Genomic DNA, 6,945 nt, shown 5'->3' with positions numbered 1-6,945 from the left:
GTGTACATGCGTTCCCAAACATGAACCCCCCTCCCACCTCCCTCCCCATAACATCCCTCTGGGTCATCCCTGTGCACCAGCCCCAAGCATGCTATATCCTGCATCAGACATAGACTGGCGATTCGATTCTTACATGATAGTATACATGTTTCAATGCCATTCTCCCAAATCATCCCACCCTCTCCCTCTCCCTCTGAGTCCAAAAGTCTGCTATACATATCTGTGTCTTTTTTGCTGTCTTGCATACAGGGTCATCATTGCCATCTTTCTAAATTCCATATATATGTGTTAGTATACTGTATTGGTGTTTTTCTTGCTGGCTTACTTCACTCTGTATAATCAGCTCCAGTTTCATCCATCTCATCAGAACTGATTCAAATGTATTCTTTTTAACGGCTGAGTAATACTCCATTGTGTATATGTACCACAGCGTTCTTATCCATTCATCTGCTGATGGACATCTAGGTTGTTTCCATGTCCTGGCTATTATAAATAGTGCTGTGATGAACATTGGGGTACATGTGTCTCTTTCAATTCTGGTTTCCTTGGTGTGTATGCCCAGCAGTGGGATTTCTGGGTCATAAGGCAGTTCTATTTGCAATTTTTTAAGGAATCTCCACACTGTTCTCCATAGTGGCTGTACTAGTTTGCATTCCATGACAAAAGGTAAGCCCAGGTTTTTCCTACTCTACTATCTTGTCTTACTTGGTCAATATCTTTTCACAAATGCAGATGTGAATGAATGTAATGAAGATACTTGAATGTAATGGAGAAAAATATTTGAGTTAGATTAAAAAGTAAATGTAAAGGCCCCAAGTGCTGCATTGCTTGGAATATGCAAAACACAACAGTAAATTTGATAAAGAAACAACTCAGGAGAGGATGGGAGTGGTGGGGATGAGGTAAGAAATAAAAGGGCTCAATCAAGTAAGATCAACCAAGCCCCTATTGGGACATTAATTTTTACTAGTTTTTTTGAGTATTTGTATGTTAGTAATTAGATTTATTTAAAAAAATAATAAGTGCAACCTTAAATCAGTAAAATTTCACAGACTTTTCAGATATTTGATTTTTGGCTTATGGTAATTGTCTAAACAATTGTTTTGAGTGCTACTTTCAACAACATAAAAAAATCACTCATGATTTAACAAAATTCATGTAATAAAAAATGAATTACCATTATATTGTTAACATGATCAATATAGATCTTAAGTTTGGAATAAAAGGAACACAATCCCCAATAGCAGCACAAATCTCACCTCCTTCAGAGGCAAATGAATATCAGAATTAGCAAAAAGATCTTAACAGAATTAATCTGTCAATTATATTAAGGGAAAGAGGAAACAGTTTAAGAGGGATGATCCCAGGAAGATTACAGCTGTGAAAGGTAATGAGGTGCCTTAAATTTTTCACTTGAAAATTCTGTAAAGACTCATTAATGGTCCATTCAATTATGTGGAAGATTTGATTTTCTCTGGAAGCAACTTCGGATAGCAGTTATGGAATGCTAGTTGTGACTTGCATTTGGAGGGTGTGCTGCCTTCAAAACTTGATCTAGATTGTCTAGTAGGTCTTGTTTATTCTCTAAGTCTATAGAGAGTAGAATCAGTGTGTCACTTATTCCAAGGACTTCACTCTTAGCCGCTGATACATGGGTCATGAATGCTGAAAGCTCAGCAAGACTTTCATATTCCCCCTGAGCTCTCAGACAGAGTAAATAAATTAAGGTTTTTGAGGAAAGTATCAGTATGTTGAAGGAACCCTTGATATAAAAGGTGATCATCTCTGGGTGACCTCTGAATCGATGCTTTACCAACTCATGCTGAGGATAAGAGGGCAGCCCAGGATAAATAACCTTTTCTACCGAAGGATCTGACTCCAGAAATTGAGCAACTGCCATTCCATTTTCAAAATTCTTCTCCATACGGACTTATAGATTCTTCAGGCCTTATTGCGGGGGTTATGGAACTGCTCCAAGAGAATTTTGTAAGAAACAGAGGATTAAGTGACACTAAGCCCATTGTAACATCTGGTCATTCATGTCTTTTGTTGCTGAATACATGCTCTCAGTGCTGAAGGCCACTGGAAATATGTTGACATAAATGTGTTATCAATGACCAAAATAATGTCTCCAAGTTTAAGGACACCATGTGCACAGGTTTCATTGTCAATCATCTTCAGGCCAGGATGTGTGGGGGTTTCAATCTAAACAATCTCGGTTTCTGGCATAATAGCTATCTCTAACAGTTTGGTTTTGGAACAATCAACAAAGAAATCTTTAATCCAAATTCAGCCGTCACCTGAAGTACCCTATTTGTATCTCTATATACCTCATCTTTATAAACAATTTGGCCCCCTGCTTTTAACAGATTGTTAATAGTCACAGAGGCTACTTAGTCCCCTCCAGGGCTGCCACAGCTTTTTCAAGCAATTCCTGGTGGGATTCCAGACTGGCTATACTCAAGACCCTAGAGTCACCTAGGAGCCCCTTGCTTGAATGTGGTAGACAGTGAGATAGGAGGCACTGCACCCTGGGAGGTCCAAATTCCTGTTCCACATGGATGGCTGCATAGGGAGATGTTGGAGCCTAGGCAGGAAACCGTCTGGAGAGGTGTCTTTTTACTGCATGCTGAACTACAAAAGAGAGAGAGAGTTAAACAGTGAGGGAGAAAGAGTATGAAATTGGCGCACTGGGACTTGAAAATGACAGAAGCATTAGGTGAAGGAGCGGTAACAGCACGCCTGGGAACCAGCACGTTGCACATGAAAACTGGGCTCTGTGACCTTTCACTGCTCTTGGCCTAAGATCTGTAGTGATGGTTTTTGAGATGAGTCATAAAATGATCTTCTTTAACAATTTTGCAGAAACGCCCTGAATGATTTGTTGAGATAGGGTTGTCAACTAGGCACATATTATAATAATCTAAATGAAGTGTTGGTGGCTAGGACGAGGGTTGCAGCTATGGAAAAGTGAGAAATGGACATATCTTGTATAATTTTCAGAGAATTGATATACCAATACATACTGATCAGTTGGATGTGAATTTTGTGAGAGAGAGAGACAGTGATGACTTCAAAGTTTGTGACCTAGGTGATGGGAAGGGTATAGTTACCATTCATTGCTTTGGCTACTATTCTGGGAGAAGATTGTTGCAGGAAAGAAATCAAGATTCTAAAATGATCTCTAAAATATCTCTTAAATGTCCAAGTAGAGATATATATGAGACAATGTATGGTATGTGTCTTGAATTCAGAGGAGAAATGAATATGGGAGCAGCAGTCAACTTGATGAAGAATGTCAAAAGGTAGCAGCAAAAGAGTGCAGATGCCCTCGAATCTCTAAATTGATGGTGTCATCACTTAGGTCACACAGATTATTAACAGTCCCATCAAAGCAGAACAGATGGCAAGGCAAAAAATAGGAAAGTGATGGGCAAAGCAGGACTACTTCGTTCAGTGGGGGCTAGGAAGAATGAAGAGTGCTATCAGGCCACTTGGCAGGTAAGAAGGGACAAATTAGTAAAGTGACCTTCTCAAATTTCTTTATTCTAGATGATTGGTATTTGTCTAATGGCCATTTGGCTCAATTTATAACATAAACAATATAAAATAACCCCAAATATTCCAGAAGAGGTATTAGGCAAGATGGATTATAGCATAATCACAGAAACATAAGCACTGTATAACAAGTATAAAGGTTCATGAGTCTTGACACCCTCACAGAACAACCAGGCCTGTTTAGAAATAGGTGTAAGAACCTGTATTCTGTACTAGAAATGTTAAGAAACAGCAATATTAAATACTAGACTTCCAACAGTAAGGTAGCTAAGCTGCTCAGAGTTGTTGGAATTTCCTTGATTAGTATTACTGGATTGACAAACATGACCTGTCAGGGCATATGCGTTAACCATTTAAAGAGTAAGTCATTGATCAGTCATAATGGCATTAACCTATATACCATATATTGTTTGGGACATGTAGGTAGCAGGACTATCTCCTCTAAAGTCTACTTTAAGAGGAAAATTACTTCTTTGGTGCATATACGTTATTTGGAATTGAGGAGGCCATTACTCCAAATAAAATAGCTTACTATCTCAATGTTGTAATTATTTTTGGTATAGAATCAGAAATATAGACAACACAAAATTAAGCAGAACAAATTTAAGGAAGAAATAAAATTTGCTTTAGATATGTATATTGATTTATGAATAGAATTAAATTTTGCTTCTGCCTTCTGTCATTGCCTTCTTTTATCTGTGAATATAATACATACTATTCAAAAGACTGGAATTTGTAAGAGTTATTTAACATGCACATTCATGTGCTTACCCTAAAGTCCTTACCAGGTAGCTAGATTATTTTATATTCTAGATTTCCCAGCAATGATTCCTGATGTTATTACTGGGCCTACCCAAAGAGTAAATGATTCATTATGGTTAAAATGAATGGAGTCAAATGTATAATAACAAGCAAGGTGTTTTCTGAAAACAAGGCAGTTTCTAGAAATATGACTGAGTTCTCAGGAGAGAATGTAGCCAAACTGTGGTTAAGCAGAACTCAGTTGGGAAGTTCTATTATGGAGAAAGTTTCTGTTTTAAAATTTCTTGGAAATGGTCAGTGCCCTGAAGGAATATTGCTTCACAAAGGTTGACCTCAGTTCCTCTAGGAGATATATGGAGGAGAGAATGGAACCTTCTACAGCATTCTATCACAAATAAATTTTCTCTGCAGGTGGCATGGCCAAAGTAAGGGATGAGTTTTTGGCTCTTGCAAATAATTGAATTACAGTAATGTACAATTATTAGCTGTAGCTAATCCTACAATTGTTATTAATGTTCCATAAAATGGAAAAAAAATATCTTGATATGTGCAAAATACGTATGGGAAAAAATTAGGTATTTTATTTAATTGATGATTCAAAGGGTACATCAAGAAATGACATAAGAAATCTGGCCTGGACCATTCAAAGAACTCTAGAGAACTTAATGGGAGAGTAAAACTCTTTTTCCTTGTCTCCTTCCTCAGAACAAGCTTGCTTTATATCCAATCATTTATTCAGTCATTCACACATGCAAAAGGTAGGTGTTATACATGACTATATGACAAACACTATTGGATATCAAGGAAACAAAAACATTTCTTAAAGAGAATTTGCTGTCAAAATTTACAAGGATGTAATCCCCTAAACCGAGGAACCAAGAACTAAGGAGAACTGTCAATCTTTTCAGAAATATACATGGTTAATCAGAGAAAATGCTTCATTTTCTTCAGATGCATGGCATCACACAGCACAAACAACAGACAAGTTCTAAGCAAGTCTCCCTCTTGCTTAGGTCCCTCATCCCCTTGGTTCACTCCCTTTATCTCTAGCATTTTAAACAGTGGCAATGAAATGATATTCCAGCGTATGCAAATGTTTGTATTTTCCAGGAAGAAACTAAACCAAACGGCAAATATGAGAAATTTTATTTGCTACTCTCCTAGTCCCTATCCTTTGGAACACCTTCTACATCCTAAATTTTACTTTCCCTTATCCTGTAGGTGTCCTTTCCCTGTAAGGTAAATTGGATATCTGCAAATGCCCTCATCATGGGGCCTCCCTTTGGCCCATCCTTTCAAATTTTAAGCTTTCATTGTTACTTATTCCTTCCTGGAAAATATGTTTTCTTCTTCAGAATGTGTTCTGGATACTGGATTATGTAATTATATTAAACCATTTTAAGTGTGGTAATTAATTTACTAGTCCGGATGATCACTCACTTCAGTTCAGTTCAGTCGCTCAGTCATTTCCGACACTTTGTGACCCCATGAATCACAGCAAGCCAGACCTCCCTGTCCATCACCAACTCCCAGAGTTCACCGAAACTCATGTGAATCAAGTCAGTGATGCCATCCAGCAATCTCATCCTCTGTCGTCCCCTTCTACTCCTGCCCCCAATCCATTCCAGCATCAGAGTCTTTTCCAGTGAGTCAACTCTTTGTATGAGGTGGCCAGGGTATTGGAGTGTCAGCTTCAGATTTAGTCCTTCCAATGAACACCCAGGACTGATCTCCTTTAGGATGGACTGGTTGGATCTCCTTGCAGTCCAAGGGACTCTCAAGAGTCTTCTCCAACACAACAGCTCAAAAGCATCAATTCTTTAGCACTCAGCTTTCTTCACAGTCCAAATCTCACATCCATACATGACTACTGGAAAAACCATAGCCTTGACTAGACGGACCTTTGTTGGAAAAGTAATATCTCTGCTTTTCAATATGCTATCTAGGTTGCTCATAACTTTTCTTCCAAGGAGTAAGTGTCTTTTAATTTCATGGCTGCAGTCACCATCTGCAGTGATTTTGGAGCCCCAAAAATAAAGTCTGACACTGTTTCCACCATTTCTCCATCTATTTCCCATGAAGTGATGAGACCAGATGCTATGATCTTAGTTTTCTGAATGTTGAGCTTTAAGCCAACTTTTTCACTCTCCTCTTTCACTTTCATCAAGAGGCTTTTTAGTTCCTCTTCATTTTCTGCCATAAGGGTGGTATCATCTGCATATCTGAGGTTATTGATATTTCTCCCAGCAATCTTGATTCCAGCTTGTGTTTCTTCCAGTCCAGCGTTCCTCATGATGTACTCTGCATATAAGTTAAATAAGCAGGGTGACAATATACAGTCTTGACGTACTCCTTTTCCTATTTGGAACCAGTCTGTTGTTCCATGTCCAGTTATAACTGTTGCTTCCTGACCTGCATATAGATTTCTCAAGAGGCAGGTCAGGTGGTCTGTATTCCCATCTCTTGAAGAATTTTCCACAGTTTATTGTGGTCCACACAGTCAAAGGCTTTGGCATAGTCAATAAAGCAGAAATTGATGTTTTTCTGAAACTCTCTTGCTTTTTCCATGATCCAGCAGATGTTGGCAATTTGATCTCTGGTTCCTCTGCCTTTTCTAAAACCAGC

At 38.4% G+C, this 6,945-nt stretch overlaps 1 pseudogene; it reads right to left on the bottom strand.

Moving 5' to 3' along the window:
• Nucleotides 1–1,507: 1,507 nt before the first annotated feature.
• On the bottom strand, nt 1,508–2,628 carry LOC101103893 (cystathionine gamma-lyase-like; annotated as a pseudogene).
• Nucleotides 2,629–6,945: the final 4,317 nt, after the last annotated feature.

The sequence above is a fragment of the Ovis aries genome, chromosome 5 (genome assembly GCF_016772045.2).
Source record: "Ovis aries strain OAR_USU_Benz2616 breed Rambouillet chromosome 5, ARS-UI_Ramb_v3.0, whole genome shotgun sequence".
NCBI lineage: Eukaryota > Metazoa > Chordata > Mammalia > Artiodactyla > Bovidae > Ovis > Ovis aries.
The sequence above is the reverse complement of the archived record's forward strand: the minus strand, read 5'-3'. Positions and strand labels throughout refer to the sequence as shown.